General features: G+C 38.1%; 1 pseudogene; it reads right to left on the bottom strand.

Moving 5' to 3' along the window:
- Positions 1–1,896: 1,896 nt before the first annotated feature.
- LOC114482019 (cerebellar degeneration-related protein 2-like) lies at positions 1,897–18,102 on the bottom strand (annotated as a pseudogene).
- Positions 18,103–27,767: the final 9,665 nt, after the last annotated feature.

The raw sequence follows: 27,767 nt of genomic DNA, 5'->3' as shown, positions 1-27,767 counted from the left end.
GATCGCAAGTGAACAGCAACGTTTCTTCAGAAAATGATGTTGTTGGTAGAAAGATCACTTTTCTACGGTGGCTGAGAAGTGCAAAACACACTTACAAATTCCACAACAATTTTACATAATTATCTAAAAAATTACAAATAGCAAAATACTTTTACAAATGCCACAACAATTTTGAAAACAAATTTAGATAATTAGCTAAAAAAAAAAAAATTCAAATAGCAAAACACTTACAAATGTTGAAACAAATTTACAATGGGTGTAAGTGTAAAAGTGTTTCTATATTTGTTAAATAGTTTTGACCTTTTGTAAAAGTGTTGTGGTCATTTGTTCAAAATTGTAAATTTGTTGTGGAATTCGTAAATGTGTTTTGCACTTCTCAGCCACCGTACCTTTCTCATTTGAGGTGAGCCGACACACAGAACGACAGAGTGTAGGTTTAATAAACCAAAGGACAAACAAAGAAAATGAATGAAAAATAAACTACACTGATATAATGTGTCAGATGAGTGTCTATAATGCACACAAGTAGGAAGAGAAAAAAAAACATGTTCAAAGATTGTCTTTGCAGCTCCTATCTAAATTAGTAGCTTTATCCTAACTTAACACATTTTCAACCAATCACCAGTGGTGTACTGGACAAAAATTCAGCTCTGTCATTTTGTGTCCAGACCAGTCCACTACATTATCAGAGGACACCACGTAGAAGCTGTTATTAAGTCATTACTGCTCAACATGTGGCTCTTTATGTCTTAATTTTAATTATCATTCCTCAAGAAATCCTTAAAAAGGGGAACTTTTTAACTACTTTTTACCTATTTCTATTTTGCAACTTCCTTTGTCCCATTTTTGCCCCTTTTCAAAAAGTTCTGACACTTTTTTAGACTTTAGCTACCTTTTGCCAATAAATATCCCTCTTTTTTCCTCAATTTTTTGTCAGTTTTTTATTCAATTTTTGTCCTTGCTTTAATTTTTCTGCCTTTTCATCCCAGTAAGCTAACTTTTGCCCAATAAATACGACTTGTTTAATTTTTTTTTCCTACATTTTGCCTGTTTTTGTTCCACATTTTTGCCCTTTTTCACTATTGTTTGCCACATTTTGCCCATTTAAGCTATCCTTTGGCATTACACACCACCTGGTTCCTCTTTATTTGCCCATTTGTTGGCCACTCATGACTGCTTTTGGACCATTTTTCACTTTACACTCTTTTCTTGTTACGTTTTTGCCATGCAACTGTGGACCATTTTGGCCACATGTTGCCATGTCTGCCTCCATTCACTCATCAAAAAACCCAAACATGTAGCAGACCGGACCGGCCCACTTTGGGTCGACAGCCCGCCGGGACAATGACCAGTATGTCATATGGCCAGTCCACCCCTGTCTATAAAAGATCTCACTAAAATAGATAAGAACTGAGAGTTCTGCCATCAAGTCAAATCTCATACAACCTTCTACATCAGTCATATTGATTATACGTTCACACCAAACGCGTCAAAAGCGGCAGGTGGACATTCACAATATATGGTGGATGCGCTTCTAGGGAGCGTCAGAGGTCCCGCTGCGCATCCCGCGCCTCTTGTGCAGCGCGTTTTGAAGCTTTTCGCGTCCCGAGCATCTTCAACGTTGGTGACAAGCGTCTGTATTCAATGAACACAAGCGTCCAACTACGGACGTGAGGCACGATTTTGACGCCCGAAGCGCGTTTGGTGTGAACGTACCAAGACCATCCAATTAGGCCCACAGGAGACAGTAAAAAAAGACAAAAAAAACAGGAATTACTGTGTAAATTAGCAATTACTAATTCAGTTGTAGATCTCTCAGCCTTTCTAAATACACTCATTTAAGGAAACGCCACATAATTTGGAGGAAAAGTGCATTTTTCCCCATACTTTTATCACATGACTGCAGTCATTTTAAACCTCAAATTTTTCAAACTTTTCTGAAATTATTTCCCATAATTTTCTAAAATTAAATAAAAATTGAACACAAAATCAGTTCAATTTAAAACAGAATACCCTGCAGGGACTGATATCTTTCACTTAATGCTTCCATATTTTTGGCACCTTTCATACTTTATGCCAACTTAAGAACAAACCACTTTGTATTTGACTCCTGAACTGTTCTAATGCAATCGAGCCATTCACACCTGCTTTATCATTGACTTCATTCCGCAGTCCATTAAACTCCCAGTCAGTCCAAGACCACGCCCTATTAGACCATTCCCATCTAGAATGTGACCTACTGTTCCTACATTGCTTATGTCATACCTGGAAAGGCCACTGTAGGACATGTATTGGGAAGATGAATATCTTCACCTTTGTATCAGTAGGATCTTAACACACATGTTCAGTTATTTCAGCAACAGTTACATCCACTTTCGTTTAAGTCATAAGTTCGGACAGTAAGGCAACTTACAGTATATCATATACATAGTCAAGATTTATATTTAAAACCTTTTCTTTTTAGTGTGAACACACTATTTTAGAAAACGTGTTCATACTGTAGATTAAAGTTACAATTTCTGTAATAAATGATTTACGAGAGGTTCCTTTAGCATGAACTGGGAGTCGGTCATTTACATTTATTATGATTTATGTACTGTGCCTTTAATAAATCACTGGCACTGAAGCCTTTGAATGTTGTTTAAATCTTTAATAATAAGTCAAGATCATGTAAATAGTCAATTAAAAATGTTGATGTTTTCCTCTTTTATCCTTGCCAAAATAAATCATAAATGATTTATAATGGCTTCTAAAAAGTTATTTTTTCATTCCCTTTTTTTAAGAATTAAGGTTACAGTGAGTTAAACCATAGTTAAGTCTTTTGCGTTATGAATCTAAGGGGGTAAACTTCGAATCTAGAATCTAACTTCCAGGATTGAATCCCTGTGTGCTGGCCTACGAAACTCGGTGAAGCTGAATCACTATGGCAAACTAGTCTTTCACGGCTAACCTGGTCCCGACAAGTTTTTCTATGGAGCTTAAATGTTAGCTAGTGCTAATGTCCCGCCTCCAGACCAATCAGATCTCTAGAAAACGAGCTGTCCAATGAAAGGTGATGTGGGATCACGTCACTGTGTGGATCTGATGAGACACCTGACCATGGACTGTAAATAAAAAGACGCTGAAAGGAGAAGATGCAATCCTTTCATTTACCAATGACATTCTTTAGAAAAAATAAGATTTATAGCTGATGAACTGATAAATAAAATAAATAAAATAAATCATCTGATAACACATGCGTGCATCGGGCCCATTCACACGATAAATTAATGAATTCATTCATGTAATGCTGAGAGCCTCTGCCCTGTAGATAATAAAACATATAAATATATTCCACCTTATGATGTAGGCTGGTCTGTATGAATGCAGGATCACAGCCACAGCAGACATGTTAAAAAGAAAAGAGAAAGTTAAACTTATCAGAATGTCCGTTTATAATCTCACAAATGTAAACATTAACACACATCAATTCCTGCATTAATAACTTCTGCTTTTACTGCAGCACCAGTGGTGTTTTTAGTCTGAATTATGAATTTTAATTCTTCATATTTTCAAACTTAAGCAACACGAAACCGATCGGGACCAGGTTATGAAATGAATCAGATCTGACAGCGAGTATAAAAGCTCCGCCTCCGGCACTACTGTTGCTCTTCCCTGTCATCATGGATTTATATTCATTATATTTAAGATCATAAGCTGTTTCTCCTGTGAAGACGTTCTGCCAGTTCTCTTCATTGATTGGTCAGACGCTGCAATCTCCACCCCTTTCACGTGAGCGCACGTACGAGGGTGAAATCACTTGGCTTAAATTAGCGTGTTTTGATCGACGTTCGTAATCCAGCACATATCTGGAAAGGAATGTTTGGTTAGTTTAAGCCAGCAAACGGAGCTTAATCCAATCTAGATTTGTAGTATACCCCCTAATAGTCAAGTCCAAGGTCCGTATTCAGCTGAAACCCTAAGTTGAAGAATTTGTGTTCACTTCAGTCAAACTAGGCTATTTTGAAACCTATCAATCATTCAATTGGTTTTAATTAGTTTAAATAGCAAACACATGCTAGTTAGTTCTTCTTCACAGTAGCACCTTCAGTTTAAATGTTTGCGCAAAGTGCCAAGTTCACAACTCAGGAGCTAAACGTTAAAAACACCTGTATAAGCTTGAAGTGGAGCTTCAGCGTTTGCTAGCTTTGCCGGACTTCCCAGGTTTGCTAGCTTTAGCAGCTTTGGTAGCCTTGATGTCCATCTTGGTTTTCTGGATTCGGGAAAAGATTTCTTTAAAAAGGGCCTTGTACTCGGGACTGCTCTGCCCCAGACGCTTATCCACGGCCTGCACCTGCTTACTGATGCTCTCCATGACCTCAGGGGTGGACGGGGGACTGGGTGGGTGTAGGTGGAGGGGCTGGAGTGGGGCCCATGGCGCAGTCTTTCATAGATGGGTCTCTGGAAACGGGGCGGGAGGTCTGGACCTCGGCGTGACAGAGGCTCTCCTCGTGGCGTCTGCACTTCCCTAAAAGCTCCTCGTACTTCTCCAGCAGTGCGTGGTACTGCTCGTCCACCTCCCTCAGGATGGACATCCCCCGCTTCCTCACGCTGTTGGCGTGGAGGGCGTAGCTGCCTCTTCTACGGCCGGACGCATCTCGAGCCACGATGGCGTTGAGTGCCGTGTCACTGCAGCTCTTCCTCACGGGCTGGACTCGGGCAGAGCTTCACCTCTCACACCTCCACCGCCTTCGGCCTCCTCACGAACCCCTCCCCCGGTTTCATTGGGCTCGACCTCAACAAAGGTGTCAGTCTCAGGGGTGATGTTCAGTAAGGTTTGAGTGAGTCCCACGCCGTCGTCCTCGCCGCCCAACAGGAACGTTCGAGCACGACGCAGCTGCTGCAACTCCTGAAGCTCCGCCTCCCAACTCCCTCACCCTTGCTTGGCAGCTCTCAGCGTCCTGTGAGCGCGAAACGCCACAAACAGAAATAAGGACATGATGAGAGAAGTGAAAGTAATGGATTACAAGTACAGGTACTCACGTTACTGTAACTGAGTTGCTTTTATGGGTACTTGTACTTTTTTGAGTATATTTCTAAATCAGTAATTTTACTTGTATTTACAGTACATATGTTTTAAAAGAAGTAGAGTAATTTGTTACATTATTTTTTGTTTTAAAATGATCAACAGACAATTTGAAACAACAAGAAATGAAATTACCAGACAACAATCAAATGCATCACATCATGAGATTAAACGTAATGCATGGCGCCAAAACAGCATTGAATCCCGGTTATTTTATCAGAGCTTATAAAGCTGCAGTATGTAACTTTTTTTTTGGCATCATTTGGTCAGAAATCCATAATCATCTTTGAGCATATTGTAATCAAAGTGTTTGGAGTAGACACGCTAATTTACTTTCATTTTATATATAATTATTTATTTACTTACTTTTACTTTGTATAATTATCTATTAATATTAATATTATTTATCAGCCTGAGATTTTTTTTTTATTTTGACTTGAATTCAATGGTGTTATTTCATTTTTAAAAAGAGAAGTGTACATATTGACAAAGTTTTTATTGTATTCAGATGCCTTTGTGGAAAATAATATAAAATGAATAAATTAATGCATACCCTTTGTTAAAATGCTTCTTCCAAGTTATTCTTATTGAACAAACATGGATAATGTTTGTCTGATTGATTTTCCCCCTACTTATTTCAGTCAGATGAGATGTGTGTGTGGCCTGAAAAAAACAAGCCTTGATGGAAACGTTGCATCCACAGCTACATTATGAACACTGGGCTTCCCAATACAAATACGGTCCATTTTCTGGGTACACGTCCATACCCATACCTGGACTCGGGTCTGCAGCCGGGAAAATTCAGCCACCATGACATTGCACTCCCTCTCCACTCCTTCTCTCTTCCCTCTCTCTGTTCGAACAGCGGCACGAAGAGTCGACACCGCCTCCCTCAGGTGCTGGTTTTTCCTCTTCCTCAAACGCAGGACGCTTATCCTCTACTGTAAAACTCTCAGCTCGACCCACGACGAACTCGTCCTCGTACCTGAGGAAATGATAAACCGTGAGCTGTAGGGCTGGGCGGTATGACCAAACACGTGTTTTTCTAAATTCTAACGGTTTCACGGTATATGACGGTTTTTTTTTTCATGCATAATCAGGTGTTTACAGTATTTTCTTGTGGTTGAGAATCAGTATCAGTATCAGAAAGGCTTATTTTGCAGAGTACAGTTTTAAAAGAAAACAGCACATGGAATTTGACTTGGTAGTCGGTGCGCAGAACAAAAAACAAAACGCAAGCCAGCAGCAATAATAATAATAGTGATAAATATAAAGATAAGGGATAAATAATGGATAGAGGATAAAGAAAAATAAAGATAAGAGATGAATTACTGCAGTAGATTGACTTAGGATGGTCTATTTTACTGTCATGATGAGTGAATATTGTAGAATAATTCCACACTAGTAGTCATACAAGTTTGCAACAGCAGCCCAATGGCTCTTTGCCGCGCTAGCTTAGCTTTAGCATTAGCTTGATTTCTAGCTTTAAATGCTGCATACTCAGTGGTGCGGTGGTTTCTTATGGTGAATAAGGTTAGCGTTTGTTTGCAGCTCCACCAGGAGTTATTTCTCCATTGCGATCCTTTGCTTTCTTTTTTGTGTTTTACTGCCGAACTGCAACATGCTAAGCTAACCGTGCCTCCGTGTCCGTGAATGTTGTTCTCCTGTAGCAGAGGCGTGCGAACGCAAGCACATGCTCACATGCAGCTTCAGAGCATTTTATTGTGTCTTATTCTTATCTATGTACACGTATGATTTACACCTCAACTAACACCAGAGCGCTACTGTTTACCTTCATATTTAGAAGTGCAACGTTGAAAGGGGTCCGGTCTGAAACGCGGCCAGCGTAGCATTCAGAAAGTGTGTAATCAAATACACCGGTACGACGGTATATTAAAAATCATATCGTAATGAAAATATTATACCGGCATTCAGTATGAACCGGTATACCGCCCAGCCTTAGTGAGCTGGTCGCCTCCTTTCGTCTCTCAGGACATGAGGGGTACCTGGGGCTGTGCAGAGCTCTCTCAGACAGGGAAATGAGTGGATGGTTTTACGTCGCTCCCCTCTTCTCCCTGCGAACCCGTAGCTGCTCCTAGAGTGGAGCTGCTCCACCTGCCCTGACAGAGACTCCACCTGGTCTGCAAAGTCTCAATAGCTCTGTTAAACTAGCACAGGGGGAAAAGGACATTTAAGTTCATTAAAGTTGCAGGTTATTCAAAGTTAAAAGCTGGATTATTGAGAAGATAAACCTCCCACCCTCTCAATCCGTTGCTGTGAGGCCTTGCTGTCCGTCACTAGTTTGTGGTTTGTGCGCTCCAAGTCACGGGCTGTGCTGTCCAGCTGCTCGTACACTTTGGCATGTTGCTCATTCATGTCCCGGAGAACATCCAACTGCTTTGACAGATACTACACACAAACATACAGAAAGGCATCAGGCAGGAATAAGTTAAAGAAAGACACATTTCCTCGAGTGTTTGGCCAAAGCTGACCATCAAAGGAAGGAAAATAGCAACGTGCTCGATTATAGAAAAAATAATAATCGCCATTATTTACTCGTACTTGAAATCAAAATTATTAAAACGATTATTTGTCAACCAAAAAGTTACCTTTTTTGTACAAAACGATTGTAAAAAATATTCTAAAATAAAATAATTTCACAACATAAATCAAGTATGATCACTTTATCGCAAATTTCCGTGAAACCTAACCTGAGTACAGCAGCGCGCCTACCTGCCCGTTCTGATTGGCCGATTTGTCTGAAGGGCACCTCATAAGCCAATAGACTGCGGCCAATGTTGAGCTGTGGCATTTGTGTAGATTTTTCTTAGAAAATTGCTAAATTATTGTAATGCGGCCAATAAAACAGTGTGCTTTATAGCACAATCATTACGGTAGTATACATCCGGGTATTTTCTCGCATAATCAATCTTCTCATACAATTTAATGTGAAGGCAGTACATAATAATTTTGACGTCAGACTTGTATGAGTAGTATGTTAGTATAAGTTCACATCATGAATTCATGTTAACCAAAGTCTTTTTTTGCAGGAGCTCTGCCACCCGTACCTCTAGTTCTTGCACTTGCTCTTCATTAGTGATGTACATTTGTTGCAGAGAGTCCTCCAGCTCTTTGTTCCTTCCAGCAGAGTCTTCCCCAGCTCTGCTGCTAAATGAAGGTCTAGAAGGAAGAACAAAAAAGGACATTCGGACAAAAAGCTGTGAGCAGGACGGGGAGGTGAATAATGAAGGATCGGTATCAAAAAAGAAGTTCAGAGTCGGAAAAGTGTCAAAAATGATCAAGTAGAAAGGAAAGAATTAGGAAGTTCATCCCTCAGACAAGAAGATAAAAAACTCTGCATGTAAAATTTAAATATAGTGACGTCTAGGCTAATAGACTTTTCTATTTTCAACAGGGGTTTTATTTTAAACAGGCCATCGTCTTCATTTATAGAACACAATCAGTATGAAGATGAACAATGAGCTCCCTGTGGCAGCATATGCTTTTTAATCATCTCATTTATTATTACCAGATTATAAAGATCCTCTAATTGGTAAAGCAATTAGATGATAGTGTTAATAATCTAAACATTTTCTTTTCTTTGAACTGGAGGAACACAAACAACGTCTGGGAATGAAATCTACGGGGAAGAAGGATGACACGAACAATGATGGAGAGGAAGAATTAAAAAAAACAAAAGAAGACAACACTGACTACAGATGAGAATAAATCCGACACAAAAAGGACAAAAAAAAAAAAAAAAAATGAAATTGGTGTTCAGAACCAAAGAATGTTTGACCAGAGAGACAAGCTGTAAATTTTCTGTGTTCAAAATAGTGGACGTGACTCGGATAAGCAACCTGCTTCTCTCGTCACCTTTTTCGGCATGTACAAAAAAAAAAAAACAGAGAAAAGGAAACAATGAATGCAACCATGTCGGAAATAAACTGAATAAATTATAATAAAAAATAAATAAATAAACATTAGTCATTTACTTCCCTCTCTCATTTGTGATCTATAAAGAAAGTACCTGACAGTATAAGTGAGGCTAGTGTCGTTGTCATCTCTGATCTACATGGCTGTGGACTAAGCAGCATCAATGACCTCCTTCACACATCCAGAGTCAGCGAGATATAATGCTCAACCTCACAGAGAGCAACAATGTGGCTAAGACCTCATATTCAGCTGGGAGAGATGCCAAGCCACAAGCAACACACAAGAACCTTTTCTATTTGGTTGAATACTGCTAAATGAAGTATCGAGCACTTAAACAGGATCCGACATTCAGCTAAGATAATGGCTTTTTTTTCTCAATAAAGTTTTACAACAAAAACAATACTAAGTCACTGGAGAAAAAAAACCACAAAGGCCCTTTTAGTTGTTTTATTATCTTAATCCTGTGCCCTTTTTACGATTATCTATGTTGTTATTCAGTTTCTATATTTAATCATTATTATATTTTTTCCCTTTTATCCTGTTGTATTAATAAAATAACTAAATTAATCACCAGCAGCACATTATCAACAATTTACGCTATTTTGGATTTTTTCTCTTATGAGGACGAAATGGTGTGAGTAAATTCTAGAGGTAGACAGATATGGGGTTTCAAAAGCCGATGCAGATACCGATTAAAAAAAGAAAATAATTCTAAAGCCGATTTTGGAAGCCAATATACTTTTTTTTTTTTTTAAAGCAAATTGATTATGAAAAAACAATTGAAATGCTCATATGATATAATGTATATATTAGAAATTAAATTAAAGACACCAATAGAACTCTGAACATTTACTAAACTTTAAATATTCCCGTACACAACCAAGTAAAACAAAAATCCTTATCCAAATAAGGATATAATAGGATAAGGATATTTCATCAGGCACTATTATATTATATCCTTATCCTATTATATCAGCTTTTTATTTGTAAGCCTATTGGCTTCTACTTCTCCCATGCACATGCTATTATTTTATTACTTTTTTTTTTGTAGTATATTCATACATCTGAATGGATGATTTTTATGTTCTTTCAAATTTTTGCCTTTAATGGCTACTCTAAAGTACTAATTTATAAAAAAGTTAAATTAATTTTTTTTTAAAAATCGGCCAATGACAATATTGAAAAATTCCTATATTGATAAACCTCTAGTAAATCTGTAGTGTGGCATCATTCAGGGAAGGTCTGAGTTGCTAAAAAGCTGTTTTTGTCAGGGTCATTAAAGGTCCCATATCATGCTATTTTTCACCCATCTCCATTTGTTCTAAGAACCCCAAAAACATAGTATTTGATGTTTATTTTCCCAAACTGCCTGTTTTCCAGAAGTTTAGCATCTGAAAAGTCACTTTCTGAGCAACTCTACACAAACAGGCTGATTTGCGGCCTACTTATGCATATTCATGAGTGGGCGTGTCTACAGACGGAACACTGACTTCCTCCTCCCTGCACTGTGACGTAGGACCAGAAGATGGCCCACCCACTCCGTAGCCAAGCTCAAGCTGCTTTATAAACACGAGCGTGGGGGCAGGGCGTTCACCAGTACATGCATAGACTGTACAAAATACATACAGAGCACTGCGCGAAGGATGCTGACATGCTCACCTTGTGGGCGTGTCTGTTTACATGTCAATCACGGCAGAGAGCTTCCTGGAGGCGCGGCTTCTCCAGCTCAGTGCCGCGTCAAATTCATCATCAAAGTGGGAATGCGTCATTAAATTGGAGCGAAGTGTTTGGGCTCACCCTGCAGCACGAAAGGAGCAAATCACCCTCTAACTAATGATTGAGGGAATCAATGAAAAACACTTTGGGCATGTGTTTTTCACATGCCCAATAGTACTTTATCATGTTTAAAGCACAGTACTTTACAGTACTTTATCATGTTTAAAGCACAGAAAGTTGATTGGCCCTTTAAGTGTTCGTTTTGATTTTTTTCATTGCAACACCCCTGTCGTTAGTTCACCTGTATTAATTAGGGATGTAACGATTCACTCAACTCCCGATACGATTTGATTCACTATACTGGGTTCACGATATGATTCTCTCACGATTTATTTTACAAAATGGGACTGTAGACAAATGATGACTGTACTATTTTCCTTTTATTTTTCATTGTCAAAAGAATCCCTTGATAAACTATTCAAAACAATGCAATTTAACTAAAAATAAACCTTGAATGAAATAAAGAAAGGAATAATACAAATGAAGAAGAAGCCTATTAATTTAAATTCTAGTTCTATGGTAAACAATGCAAAACTGCATATTAGTTCTTTTCTTTTTAAAAGTACAACTGAAAATGTAATTTGTGCCTTAACAATTGGACTTTAAAATAAAACCAGTCATTGCATTGTATTTACTTCAGATATTTGTTTGGACCAGCAGAGGGCGCTGGTAACCCAGTGGTCAGTTGGCATGCAGCTAATCTAGCAGTGAAGAAGAGATGCCATGCGCTAGCAGACAGAGCTAATAGAAAAACGTGACTTTTACAAATAATCACGCAATATTACAGATATTCTTTCAGTGCTAAAGGGGTAAAGAATCATTTATGAACATGTTTAAGAGTAGAACGCGGCCAGAAAGAAAGTAGTAGCAGATTCCGCCCGCCGCCAACACTTCTGGACAAGAGAAGGATAAATATATATAGCTTTAACTATTCCTGCTGTTTAAAAAAAGTACTGCGATTCAATTTTCACAGTATCGATGTGAACCGTGATACCAAAGAATCGATTTTTACCTGCCTTACGATTAATCGTTACATCCCTAGTATTAATCACCTCTGTTATTTAAATGCTGTTTATCCCTCCCTTGTTGTCAGTTCATCTTCTTACCCACGTCAGGCCAGTCTGGTTATTCCCTGTGTTCTAGTGTGCCGACTCCAGCGTTCCCTCCTGATTGTTTATCAGCTTTTGTTTGGATTATTCCCTCGTACGTACCTCTGTTTTTAGGTACCGACTCTAAGTGCTCTGCAAATAAACGGGCCTAACTGACAACCGAGTCCATATGGCCCATTTATTTATTTTTTATTTTTATTTATTCAGTTTATTTCCGACATGGTTACATTCACTTTTTTTTTACATTTTTTTTTTTTTGTACATGCTGAAAAAGGAGACGAGAGAAGCAGTTTGCTTATCTAGGTCCCGTCCCCTGTTTTGTACACCGAAAATTTACATCAAAGCTTGTCTCTCTGGTCAAACATTCTTAGGTTGTTCTGAACAGTCCTTTTTTGTGTAGGATTTATTCTCATCTGTAGTCAGTGTTGTCTTTTTTTTTATTCCTCCTCCTCTCTATTGTTGTTCGTGTCGGCCTTGTTCCCTGCCAGACGTTGTTTGCATTCCTCCAGTTCAAGAAAAGTTCATCTTCTTTCGAAGTTGTTCGAAATGTTTTTCCCTTTCCATCCATGACGTCACCACTCGGGAATGTCTCTTTTGGACACACAAGTTTGCAGCTTGTTTTGTCTCTACATCAAGGTTATTCCAGCTGTTGTTAGTTCTATTGGCAGTGTTGTATTTTCCACTGTTAGATTGAACCCTTTCTTGTATAAACACATTACTATGTCTTAGTTCATAAGCAAGGTAGTAATGTAATCCCTAATCACCCCACCACCTAGCAATTGAAATGAATAAGTGACAGACCTTTTTCGATCTTGGTTTCCACATTGAATTCAGTGTCAGTAATAATCACAGTCTGAGTCTTGTTTCCAGTGTTTATATAGATTTGGGTCCATGTCCGTGATTACCATCAGTAATGTTGTTGTTTAGGTGGATCCTTCGTATCTTAAAGACAGTAGTTGCATCAGGGGCCACGTGAGAAGTGTGTAAACAGATTCAAACACAGAGAGATTGTGATGTTACAGACGAGAAACACACGCACTGCTGTTTCCTCAAACGTCTCTCAGTGATTCCAACACTCAGAACTGAAGGAGTTTTACAGAGGACAACCAGACATTTGTCCTGTGGCTCCGATAGTCACACAGAGGAAGCACACGCCACGTATTTCCTCGTGTTTCTACACAAAGAGGGATAAGGAGTGAGTGAGAGAGGGCGGAGCGACGCTGCAGTGAGTCAGACACTGAGATACGCCACAAATGAAGTGAAATTCAAGAAAATCGTTAAAATGAAGTAATATTGTTTCAGACGATAATGTTGTTTCCTTTATCGCCAATAATAGAAAACATGACATAGACTCCGGATCAAAAATTTAAGATGTGCATTTTTCACTCTTGGATCTTAAAATGGTTCTAAGCAGAGCTTCAAAATGCAAGACAAAGAAAGAGGAGTGGGTAAAAAAAAGCGAACAACTATAAAACTGAAATAGGCTGTTTATCAGCTGATCAATAACTATATCTTTTCCCCTATATTTTTCCCACATTGTGTCTGCCAGACAGGGACAAATAGAGCAAAGCATCACTAAGATAAGAAGAATAACTGAGGAAGAGAAGGCGTAGGTTAAGGGAGTGGAAGATAAATATTTTAAGGAAATCAATAGACCTCAATGTATGAATGTATATAGGAGACAGGAATATCCTTCATGTCCAGATAGGGCAAAGCTACGACATCCTGCTCATGCATTTGTTGTGATTTGACGAGAGTTGCATTCAAACAGTGTGAAGTGTTTTCCAGGCTGTGCTGTGTTGGAAGCTGCACTTCACCCATGAGAGTCAATGGAATGTAGAAACAAGACTCCTCCTGTCATTGACTTCCTCTGTTGCACATCTGACTTTAACACAAGGAAAAATTCTAAATTAATCTGTCGCTGATCAATTTTGGGCTTTATACCAAACACTTCACGTCACAATATGCACAGAAAAAGCCTGATTTAGCAAAATAGGAAAACTGAAGACAAGCTGTTGTTGAAATTATGACTATAGTCAGAATATGTTCAGAACATTGTTTGAAGAAAGTGTCTATTGTACGGTTGCCGTACGGACAACCCCTGATGCTATTGGTAGTATAGTTGCACAATACCCACGCGGTGCCAAATTGTAACGGTTCCTGCTATACTAGAAATTCTACATGACGGTACAACCATGGATTACGATACTACCGGTGGCAGTTTTCGCTACATAGCGGCTGCCTCTACTCTCCTCCCGGTTTCTCACTGCACAGTCTAAACTCACTGTACGCTACTCACTTGAAAACAAACCAACATGGCAACCAAGCTGCCGCGGCAGCGTCGTCGTCAGTAGCATCACTAATCTTGCTCAAAAAAACCAAACTACACTACACTTTTGGCTTTGAACAAGACAGAGATGGTAAACCAATAGGAGATCCACTGTGCAGGCGCTGTCACCAGCTATAGGAGCCAAAGGAGGGAACACTCTTTTTGTTTGTTTTTTCCGCACTGGCTCTGAGCGATCTTTTATTTATTTTTATTTCTTATTTACAGAGGTATTTACAATGTACAAACAATATTTACAAATTTTATACTTACAAAGGAGGGATCACATCTAACCTCATAAAACACCAGTGACGTCACCCAGGAAATGCATACAAATATAGTTTTCTCAGGGAATCAGTTCCTGTCTATTGTATTTTATCCTCTATAGTTTATTATGTTGGAGAAGAAGCATTATTGTCAAATAGATTAAAAAAAGACAGTGGATTTGTTATTCTAAGTTGATTACTTATATTAGTTAAACAGAAATTGATGTGCAAAGGAAACTGAATGATTATTTTTTAATTTCAACCATATAAATTCTAACTTCATTTATGAGTTTTTTTTATTGCTCATATGCTTTTGTTCGTATACGCTTATCATGCACTAAACAACACTATAAGTAATTAATAAGTATTTCTAACTTGCACAAATACATTGCAGTTCATAAAAATAATAATAAAAAAGGCTTCAGTATCGCGATATTACCCAGAACCGTGATACTTTGTCTGGTAGAGTATCGTGTTTACTCATTTTGGCATCGTGACAACTCTAATTGGTAAGGTTACCAAAGTACAAGTACGTAGCGTCTTACGGTTAGGTTATAACCCAAAGTCGCAACAATTTTTAGGGTTAGAGTTAGGTTTAGTCTAAACTGCCCAATGACTGACCTGTCACATGACCTAAACTGGCCAAATAGGGGAGTTGTGTATGGATAGAATGTCGGTATGATACGGCAACTGTAAGGAAAAAAAAAAAATTAAAAAAAATTTCTGAATAATCATTTTTGGGGTTTGTTTGTGGGCTATTTTTTTTCTCTGACAAACTTTTTCTTCTTCTGTTTTTCAGAGTAATTTTTTCAGTTTTTCAGACAAGTTTTTTTCAGTTTTGCAGGTGAAAAAAAAGCCCAGAAAACAGGGGGAAAAATTTGCACGAAAAAATGAAAAAAAAGTCCAAAAAACAAATGAAAAAAAAAATTGTCCAAATTAAAAAACAAAAAAAATAAAAATAATCTGAAAAACAAAAATATTTTGAAAAATTTTATTTTTTTTCTTCAAGTGAATGCAACACGCTACTTCATCTACCAGAAAAAAAGAACAGCTATTTGTACCCAGACAAGTCCTGTTTTGCACAGAGTGTATCTATCAATGACATTCTGATGCTTGTGAGCACATGAATATGTGACTAGTAAAAGTCCAGCATCAGTTCCTGACTGTGCACTCCATCAGAAAAGTGGAGCAGTGTAATTACCTGGCAGGAGAGGAAGTGATCAGTAAATGAGAAGAGGAGGAGGCCAGGGTTTAAGTGGTGCAAAAAAACAAAACACGATGAGTCATGAATAACAAATGTACCGCTGCTTCAAGGACTCGCTGTGATGAGATTTCACGGGATGCATTAGAGTAAATAAAGGATTAGAGAACTGGTTTGGGAGGTTATTTTGCTAAGACAAACTTTCATAATGTTAATTATAACATCTTCTAAATAGCTACAATAAATCACTAAATAATAAGCACAAAATACATATTTACTAATCACAGTTAATGCCTTCATTTTTTAAACTGCTTTTAAGACAGAAAAAGCACAATTTCAGCATTTTAGTGGATCAACTTTTCATATAAATGACTTACAGATTACAGGGAATCAAATTAACTGCAAGACAGTAGATCAGAGATATTTGGAAGTAGGGGTGTCCCGATCCAATATTAATATTGGATATGGGTCCGATATCAGCCAGAAAACGAATATCGGATTTTATCGGACTGCATCTAAAATCTCCGATATATATTCAATTGTAGAATACTGTAGAAATTATGTTGAAGGTTAACATTTATGTAACCAATTGGTTCATAATAAATGGGTCAGTTTTTCCTCATACCTACTGTTGTTGACTATTGTTCTCTGTTTGACTAACATCACTTGATCAAGCCTTTTCTAACATTCCACACTACAAAATAAGTATTAAAAGTATGTATGATTCGTGCTGATATCGTATCAGATCGATTTTGGTATCGGTCAATACTGAAGGCTACAATATTGGTATCGTATCGGAAGTGAAAAAGTTGTATCGTGACATCCCTATTTGGAAGTGAACTGGATAATGTGTATTGATCAATGTTATCCCTGTAGTCTATATTACAAAACTATCTCTTGGACCTTATGGGACAGATTTGGCCCACAGACCTTGAGGTGGACATCAGTAGGCTAGCATCAGTACAGCAGACAGCACATGCATAGGGCTGGGCAATATATCGATATTCAAGATATATTGAGTTTTCTATTTTGGCGACATAGAAAATTACAATATCGCTTATATCGATATATATTATAGCTTATTTTGTATCAAAATACTTTAGTTAGATGGATTACTGAGTGCGTCCTAATCCAGACCTTCCCTAAACAAGCCAGACTACAGTAATCACCACACGTGCTGTCCCTCATTGAAGAAAAAGACTAAAGTGGCACATCTTGTGCAGCTTTTTGTTAATAAATTAGCCTTGTGGCATTTTTAATCAGTAAATTCAACCCTGAATTGTCTTATTTTAATTTAAATTATCACGATTGTGGTGCACAGTGACTTAGTGAATAGCACGTCCACTTGACTACAAGAAGGTACTGGGTTCAAGCCCTGGGCTGGACACTTGAGTCCTATCTGTGTGGAGTTTGCATGTTCTCCCCATGCTGCTTGGCATTGCTTCGGGTACTCCGGCTTTCTCCCACAATCCAAAAAAACACGACTGTTAGGTTGATTAGAGTCTCTAAATTGCCCATATATAGTCAAAGTGAGTGTGAGTGTTTGTCTGTCTGTGTGTTGTCCTGCAATGGACTGGTGCCCTCTCCAGGTGTATCCCTGCCCAGCGCCCAGTGTGAGATGACCACCGCAACCATGAAAACAGGAACAAGCGGGTCTGAAAATCGATGGATGGATTATCAATTCATATCGTATATTGCCATTTTGAGAAAAAATATTGAAATATTAATTTTGGTGCATCGCCCAGCCCTAGGGTGACATGGTCTTATTGCAAAATACAGAAAAGTACTGTTGAGTACTTTGCATCTTTGGTTAGGTTTTAATAGCGTACGAGGTATGTTAAAAAATGTAGACAATATACATGAAACCTACATGACTAAAAAGGGTCATATTCATTTGATTAGCCTAATAATAATAGAATAATAAGGATAGCATATTGTCTGGTCAGTCCAGGCCCTGGTTGGCATGATGACAGTATTGTTGATATGGAGATGCTCATGCACTGCTACAATGGTGATGCATCACATTAAGGCAGTATACTATAATAATAATAATAATAATAATAATATATAATAATAATAATAATAATAATAATCTATAAACAGCTATCAGCCCCACACGGGCTCTTTGATCGGAGAAGGCCGGTAGCTGACCGCCCCCTGCCCGGGAGGATGTCGCCACTGTTCGGCTGACCAGGATAAAGATGGAGACATGTCGTCTTACCCTGCTCCAGGTCCTGCTGGTCGTACCATGGCTCGTCCTCTTCGGTTATGAATTCGTCCATTGTTCCTGAGCTGAGCATGGGTTACTAACTAACCACTGCAGCCGGGTGAACCCAGACAAAGGAGCTCCGGTGGGTCGGAGGCTCCGGGTCTACTCAGTGCTTCTTTCCTCTTCCTCTTCCTCACTGACCCCCCACCACCGCCTCTCCCCCCGGCACTGCCCCGGGCCCACACCGCCTCTCTGCTCCGTTCATCCACTCACTGATGTCATTGAACGTGGCAGTGATGTTGCAATAACGGGTGTCACGTACTGAGTTTGTAACCCTAACCTAATCCAAAAACCAATAAAATGTACGTGTCCGTTCACTTTGAAAACAACAATAAACAAAAACGGAATTATTTAGTTATTTAGTTATTTTAAGCAAAAAATCCTTTAACGGAGCTGATTTCTCGCGATGCTTTCAATGACCGTCCAGAAATCACACAATTCGTCAGTGTGCGAACAACACGATGGGCGTTCTAAAAAAAAAAGATAGAAAAAAGCACTGATGGGCGCCGTTACGCCAACGTGAAACTAATGTACTCAATTGTATTGTTATTATTGTAAAGTAACAATAACATATGGAAGAAAAAAAAAACCCTTCGGACGCTTATAAATGCATCATTGGCTCTTTGTCACTCCACATCCAGATGTTTGTCCCCCTGTGCTTTTTAAAGTATGATTTCCCCATTGAATAAGTTATATCAAATAAATATATCATGTATTTATTGTGAGTTTAAACAGGTTTTTAAGGGATACTGGTAACATACAGGAACAGGCAATTCTGATTAGTTTGTGAGCCATCCATCAGCGCGGGTCTACTACTTACTATTAATATACTGATAACAATAATCCATCCATCCATCCATCTTCTGCCACTTATCCATAGTCGTTTCGCGGGGGCAGCATCCTTAGCAGGGAAGCCCAGACTTCTCTTGCTAGCCATTTTGTCCAGCTTTGATCACATTTAAAGGGACCCGCTCATCCGCGCCCACGAAAACTCACATGACATAAAACAGAGCACTCTGAGACAATTTCACCCACATAATGTGTATTCAACATGTTTCATTTACCTGGAATGCTTATTGTGGTATATTGTAAGTTTGTATTGTAAGTAGGCCTATATCTTGCATTAATGTAACAATTTCATAAAATCATACATATTTTTGATTAATGTTGATTTGTGAGTGGAAGGTGAGTGTGGGCAACCATTCTCAATGTGACGTTCTTTAGTTTCACTTTTGTTCCTCGTAGCCTGGTCGCCTCTTTCCTTTGATTTACATTCAAACCTTGTGATATTTCGATTACATCAGCCAGGGCGGCCTTCCCTACAGAGGGGCGCCAACTTCCCCCCCCCCCCCCCCCCCCCCCCCCCCCCCCCCCCCCCACCCCCCCCCCCCCCCCCCCCCCCCCCCCCCCCCCCCCCCCCCCCCCCCCCCCCCCCCCCCCCCCCCCCCCCCCCCCCCCCCCCCCCCCCATTTTTTCAATTATTATATTTTTAACACCCCTTTACAATCACTGTACATTTTTTTCTCTTAATTTAATATTAATATTAAAAATCTGTAATTATACCTGTAAATTTTCTGCCTATTTATATTTATATTTATTTTAATTCCTGTCATATTCTATATCAGTCTATTGTATTGTTTGCAAAGCCCACTCTTGCCTAGGGCACCAAATGACCTAAAGCCGACCCTGATATCAGCGGTTAAAGGCACATTGGAAAGTGTAGTCCTTTGTCAGAAATTTGTAGTTTTTTCACCACGGCAGATGCCACTACCCTTCACCACCAACAGATTATTACATCACCGAGTGGAAGTGAGTATGACTGTCAAAAACAAGAGGATCGCCTTTGCCTATAACTCCTTAATCCCGTGGATGATGTCACAGGGTTAAGGAGTTAGGGATAGGAAAGGAGTAGGGGGGACTATTCGTACACACCCAGGGTCTCTCCAGTGTGTCCTGGGTCCAACCATTTTATTGTCATTGTGAATGAGAATGCCACTGCACATGTATAACAACAGATATGTATTTATTTTACAACTAAGTTATTGGCTATAACCCTGAAAATTCCCTTCATTAAACTAATAGACTGCATATTAGTCATTTTGTATTTACCTTAAAAACATTGTTTGAAAGGTATTTGACAAAGCATTTTTGTAAAAATCAGATTAGAAGTTGAAGAAAATAAATTGAATATAATCGATTGTGCTCATACATCATGGACAAGAACAAGTTACATAAAATGATTGAAAGGCTGAAGTAGCCCTTTATGCAATAAATGACAAATAGTCTACATGAGGTCATTTTTTCCATCACTGTTATAAGGTTGGATGTAACTCAAATGTAGGAAAACATTTATCAGTTCCTTCTTTACACGTTTTGGTTCCTTGTTCTGATTATGACTGAAGAGAAAAAAAAAGGATGAGGAAGATAAGTAAATAAGCAGCAAAAGTTAATTAATTGAATCGTGTTACAGGCAAAAGAAATAATTGTCCGTGTTGTAAAGTATTACTTTCATCCCTCAACCCAAAACAAATGACTGAATAACTCTAATATGATTGTGAATATCACAGCATAGTGATTTTTATTTTTTGGTCAGAATGATCGCTCTGTTCATTAACTACGTCTATTTAACAGATAAAACATATCGTTAGCTAAACGTAAAGGGGCAGTATTATGAAAAAATCACTTTATAATGGTTTTGCAACAGTGATATACTGTACATTCCTTTAGCCTCATTCAGAGGACCAACAGAGCAAAGTTCATAGATCTTGCCTACGCGGAATTTTTGGAAAACCCTCAAACCAGAATCCACTTGCCAACTTTCCTAAAAAAAGGCAGTCACTAATTAATAACTTTGTATTAATCACATTCCAACAGTTCTCAAGAAACTGTTTTCTGGTGCCAAAACCTCAATATCCATGGATGGGAAGTCAAATTCTGCTAGATGTAGAATTTGCAACACTGACCAAACAAATTATAGCATAATAATACACACCCCACACTGAAAAAACTGTGGAAAATTCACAAAGAAACTCAAACAAACCTGAAACTTACAGTAATTACAGACTGTGTTTAAAGGGATGTGAAATGACCTGACAGATAGAAAGACAAACTGGTATATTTTAAGATTTAGATTTTATTAACAAACAACTGTTAATGTCAACATCAGATCAGCGCACGGGTAACAAGCTAAAGTGAAACACAAACAGCGGCGCAGTGCACGCAAGAGACCCATCGGATCTATTTACATAATTCATGTATCAAAGATAAGGATAATCCATGTTATTGTGTAGAAAAAGGAATGTTTTAACTGTGTATTCCTTTGAAAATGTCCTCTGCTCTATTGTCCTTGCCAAGTTGCCTCGCAGACACTGCTCTCTCTGTTATACAGTTTAAGCTGCACTCTGCAGCAGCTGTAGCAGCTGCAGCAGGAAAGGAAGAATGCTGCATGCAAACGACTCTATGTGAATGAACCCGACCACCAGTTCTAAATATCTGTCCGAAACCAACTCATCATTGATACGGTCGGGTATCCATCCTCTAGTATCAGCTTTAAACAGTTGATACGCGCTGATGGCTGCAGTTACCCTAACCAACGTATTTGAGTGGCTCTGAGCTGTTTTGGGGCATTACTCTTGGCTGCCCGACTAAAGTACAGTGGGGCAAAAAAGTATTTAGTCAGCCACCAATTGTGCAAGTTCTCCCACTTAAAAAGATGAGAGGCCTGTAATTTTCATCATAGGTATACCTCAACTATGAGAGACAAAAAGATAACATAACTTCTGACCACTCAGCAGCAGTCCAGTCCTTTTTGTCTTTAGCCCAGGCGAGACGCTTCTGATGCCTTGTCTCGTTCAAAAGTGGCTTGACACAAGGAATACGACAACTGAAACCCATGGAGATGCAAATTTCATTTTCAAACAGGACTCGTCACCTGCACACAGTGCCAAAGCTACCAGTACCTGGTTTAAGGACCATGGTGTTCCTGTACTTGACCTTAACCCATAGAAAATCTATGGGATATTGTGAAGAGGAAGATGCGAGACACCAAACCCAACAATGCAGAAGAGCTAAAGGCCACTATCAGAGCAACCTGGGCTCTCATAACACCTGAACAGTGCCACTGATCGACTCCATGCCATGCATTGCTGCAGTAATTCAGGCAAAAGGAGCTCCAACTAAGTATTGAGTGCTGAACATGCTCATACTTTTCATGTTCATTCTTTTCAGTTTGCCAACATTTCTAGAAATCTTTATTTTGTATCAGTTTTAAGTAATATTCAAATATTCTGAGATACTCAATTTGGGGTTTTCATTACTTGTCAGTTATAATCATCAAGAAATAAACACTTGAAATATGTCAGTCTGTGTGAAATGAATGTACTGTAGATGCGCTTTCACATCCTCTGTAGTAAAATTACAATGGCGGACCTTCCAGCAAGAGAAGACCCCATCACGGCGTTAGGCATAACGGTTACGAAAGATCGACGTGGAGAAGTAACAGTCTAAAGTCCCAAACGTACCCAGGCGGAATGGATTCCACTGAAGTCTGTACGGACTCAAAGAGGACGTCCGTGATTGTGTGCAGTCCGCCCAACATACTGGTTTCAGGGGACAGCGATAACAAACGGGATAAATCACTTGTAAACCTAAGAGAAGCATATACCAAGGTGGAGAGAACAAACGCAATTCATTGCAGTCTCGATGCGGAGTGGTGTGGGTCTGCTCTGACCTGCACCTGGTATCACTGCAAGCCACATGTGTAATCTTGTGTGTGTATGTATAACACAAAATAAATCCCTACATTTGCTACTAGTCTAAAGCAGAAAAAACCAACTGCCCTGTGACAAGTGTCCAACTTCTGAATGAAGAGAGCAAAAGGAACCTAAGAGCACAATGAGTTACTCTCGCTCTTACACACACACACACACACACACACACACACACACACACACACACACACACACACACACACACACACACACACACACACACACACACACACACACACACACACACACGCACACACATACAGACACACACACACTCCTTTTTGGATGGGGCCTTGTCTCCACGGTGACTGAAGACAAAAAAGCAGCCCTGTCACAGCTGGTCAGTATAAGCAGACAGAGCAGGAGGAAAAATATTCAGACCAGACGGAGGGTGAGGGGGAGTGGGAAAGGCTGCCATACATTTGAGAAAGCGAGAAAGTGGGAAGGGTGAAAGAGGAGAAGCAGAGTGAGAGCACGTTCTGCAAGAGTCCTACAGATTTTACTGCTGATAGACTTGAGTAGTTAGAATATCTCCAAAAACGAAGAAAAAAAAACACTGCTTCTTTTGGAAACGCAAAATGGACAAGGCTGATCAGATAAAGAGCTCAAGGGCAGAAGGCGGACAACACTTTTGAGAAAAACAAAGACAAGTGGGAGGTTGTAAACAAAGCCAAGAAGAAGAAGAAGAGAGTCCAGGGAACGTAGAATAACAAAGAGAGAGAGAGAGAATTCTTATCTCAGAGAAGCACAAAATGAAACAAAAACTTGAGGTAAGAAATTGTGTTTTGCAAAGCTGATCAGTACTTGAATTGTTTCACACCATCTTAGATTTTTCAGGAAAAATTTCATGGTCGCAAACAAAAAAACTTTAGTTTACTGCCTTTGAGACCTGCTGTAGTGTAGAGTGTAGAGGACGAATAAAGAGCAGTAGAGACCAGGGGAAAAATAGCTCATATGGCTGCTGAAGTATAAAGCTTCCAACACAAGCTTTCCAAACACACAGGGGTTGTGAATCTTTGTGTATTTAAAAAATATATTAGGACATTCCTTTCTTCTATTAGTTTAATGAGTTATTCCTAAAAATAAGTTGACTTGAAAAAGTGTTCATTCTTCCTTTCAGACACCAAGAAACACTCAAGGACCAAACCTTTGTGTTGATATTTAACATTTTCTCTGTTTAAATGTTGTTTTGCAATCCGAACATGTCTAAACTATAAAGTAAAGTAAAATATACTACCTCGAGCAATTAGATGCAGATGTGCCACCACAAATAGTTACTATTCTATATTATTATTAGTCACTATAATCATAGTGTGCCTCATATATCAATGAATCAAACATAATTTACTCCAAAAGGAAAGAAAAAGGCTTGAAATTGTTACTTGAAAGTTTGTTTTCATCTCCACCCTGAACACTAGCATTGCATTGTGGGATGTGGAGTCCCATAAATGAATGCGCTGAAGTGTTACTTGAAGTGAAGCACTTATAGTGATTTCTTGTGTTTCTTCACGAGACAAAGCAGACAGTGATGGTTTGATACCATTTTTTTGTAGTCTTTTCCTGTATTCCCCATGTTCCCAGAATGAAGTAAAAACACTTCTATCGACCCGTCTCCATGACTCCACGTGCCACAATGCAATGCCAATTGACAATTTCAACAAATGGAGTGTTTTACAGTGGAAATGAAAACAAAATTCATGTGGCACTTTTGATCTTTTCCTTTCTTTTTGGAGTAAATGATGTTCAATGTTTTGTGTTGTCGCTTCTTTTGTTTGCCAGAGATATTAACGTAGCATTAAAATAACATTTCTCTATCATTTAATTTATAATTCAGAGATTTATGCGACCCTCAACAGAGTTTGTGGTTGGTTTCTACGGCCTGTTTAAAGTCATCCCGAAAGGCTTCATCCACTCACAGCGTGATGGTGACAGGTCTCAGCCTTTACATGCCAGGCCTAAAATAGGTTGGCCTCGTAAATAAACTCTACATGCTCAGTGAGTTGTCCTGTGCACTGATCTAAGACAGAAAACAGGCATGCCAGACATAATGTACAAACACACATGACCCATCAAAATACTCATGCCAACAAATGGAGACCTAGATTTATAATCAGGGATAAAGTACATATATACTTTCTGTTAGTGTGAAGATGAAGTAGTCAAAGATTTACTTTGTATTGAGTGACACGAGGATATCCCACACTTTTCTCATTCTCCATTTCACTGTTTATTTAAAATGTGATGCCTGAACAGTAATTCTGATAACTGATTTATTCATTGTTTTTTTCCTTTGTATAGTTGTCATTACTGGTGCCCCGATCCAATATCGATATCGGATATGAAATTCAAATTTGCGGGTTTTTTTTCTTCTTCTTTTTTTTGCAATTCATTTTTTATTTATTTTATTCAATTGTAGAATACTGTAGATATTAAAAGGGTAAAATTTATGTCACAAATCTGTTAATGATAAATGGATCAGTTTTTCTCATCCCTACTGTTGCTGACTGTTGTTCTCTGCTTGAGTAACATCACTTGATCAAGCCTTTTCTAACATTCCACACTACAAAATAAGTATATTTAAATTTTTATTGATAAAAAAGTTATAAAAGTATGTATGATTCATGCTGATATGGTATCGGATCAATATCGGTATTGGCCGATATGCAAGAACGCAATATTGGTATCATATCAGAAATGAAAATGTTGTATCGGGACATCCCAAGTTGTCATTATTTAATGTGATTGTTGATCACATCTCAATCACCTCTAAGGCAGTTGACAGTAGAACCCTGTCTGAATAAAGTAACCTTAACATATAATTTGTAATCTGTAATGGATTACATTTTGAAAGTAACCTTCCCAACTGCTTACTTGGGGAATAATTGTAAGGGTCTCAATATTTGATCACAGCAGGGATATTATACATTGAAATATTTATGCAAAAGTCAAGAAAATTCCTTATTTTACTCAAGTCTTTTTTTTTTTCTTTCAAGTATAAAGGGATCTCAGAGGTTTATTTCTTCAGAGGATAAGCCTCGGTCAGTTTTCCACATCGTATTTCATCTGAACATCAGCATGGAGGCAAAGAGGGAGCTGGAGAATATTCTTGAAAGGATTTGGACCAAACTGCAGGGACTCCCAGAGGCAGACCCCCTGGAGGTGGGAGCTTTCATTGTGATCATCGTGTTTGTTGGTAAGAAGTCTGCGATTGATGGTAATAAAACCAAATATTTGTTTTTATGCTGTTAACCTGGATTGATGAAATATACTGAAAATAAGCTCAGGACAATTATAAACTCGCCGTTCGTTTAGTCCAAAGTGTTGTATTTTCTTTATCTTCTTGATTAAATTTCCAAGTTTGTTTTAAGATGAACTATTAAAGATCAAACCCGGAAAATACAGTTAAGTGGCTTGATGGCTCTTTGTGTCTTTTCATTCTTAATAGTTGATTATAGTCCGCAATCCTGTTCCTGTTATTCAGGGTGAAATTCTTATTTTATTTGACAGTAGTCAATACATTAAGTAATCTATACTGTAGAAATTAAAAGAATCCGACCCCTGTAGCAGCTGCAATTTTGTAAAAACTCCTGACATTCGGTCCAAATGAAAAGGACCAAAATTCCATCCAGGAATTTATCCTAACTTATTTCTATTAGTGTTAACATTTATGGCAGAAATGGCTCCTTCCTGTTGGAAAATATAGATGATTAAGAAATGTCATTGATACATGAAGATGCCTTATGATGCCTTATGTGTTCTTGTCCACTCAAATAATCCAATATTTACATATAATCTCCAGAAAATATGATAATACCAAAGTGAAAATAGAAGCCTTGTCCCATATTTTAGAGATATACCTGTAAAACCATTGTTATCAGCATTATATTATGCTAATAATTTCCATAATTATATGATAATATAAAATATTTACATAGTAATATAACATAACATTATATTATGTCGTGTATTATATATTATATATATTATAATATTATAGTAAATAAGGTTAAAAATAAAATAACACAAAGTCAAGACTGTGAAAATACATATGGTAATTGATAATTTTACCTGTTATCGTTTTACCCATTTACACATTGGTAATATCTCATATTCCAGTTAGTGGTAGTAATTTTGGTCAAATAATAACTAATTAAAATTTACAAATTAGAACACGTGACAGTATAAGTAGTCATAAATATTCCTTCATCGACAAGATTCTTAAAGGAAAAGCACCATTTATTTTGGGACACTATTTTTTTTTTTAATTTTAAAAACTTACACAAACACTGATACTTTGTGTAATATTCTCTGCACTAGATAAATACACTGTGATGGAGATTGTCCATCAATTGTTAAATTGTTGTGAATCTGCTTTTTTCTGTGTTGATGGTGAAAGAATTGAAAAGAAATCATGTCTATGCAAAGTTATTGAAAATAATAAAGCCTTTTTATAAAAAAAAAGAAAGAAAAAGTAGCGTTAGTTACAACTTTTGAAACAATATTTGAAAAAAAAAAAAAAAAAACTGCTGTAAAATCAGGCGTTTTAGGCCGTAACAATCACAGAAATTGGTCACAAAATCCTAAAGGTGCTGAGGAATGAGAAAAGGTCATGTTACCAATTTATTGAAAGCATTTTATATATAATGAAATATACAATGAATGGCAATTTCACCATTAATTTCATGTAATTTAAGGAAGAACTACTATATCGAGATATACGTCTACCAATATTGTGATATAAAACTTAAATATCACACAGCACTAATCACCACCAAAGGACATTCTGTTTCCATAACGTTATTCACATATTTGAGCAGCAAAGACAATAAAGGAGTAAAATGGCGCCGTTGACCATAAGCAGAGCAGCATTCCTATAACGACTAAATTCAGTGGAAGCTTTGCAGATAATTATCAAGATAACAGTTGCAAATAAGGTTTTGTTTTCCAAGCACTGAGCTAAAATGATAAATTGTGGGTTACTTTTTTTTTTTTAATTTATGCAGATTGATCAATCATCAGATGCTCTTCTGTTCTGACAAAGTTCTTGTGC

This window comes from Gouania willdenowi, chromosome 19 (genome assembly GCF_900634775.1).
Source record: "Gouania willdenowi chromosome 19, fGouWil2.1, whole genome shotgun sequence".
Classification (NCBI taxonomy): domain Eukaryota; kingdom Metazoa; phylum Chordata; class Actinopteri; order Blenniiformes; family Gobiesocidae; genus Gouania; species Gouania willdenowi.
Note: the sequence above shows the minus strand (reverse complement) of the source record. Positions and strands in the feature narration are given on the sequence as shown.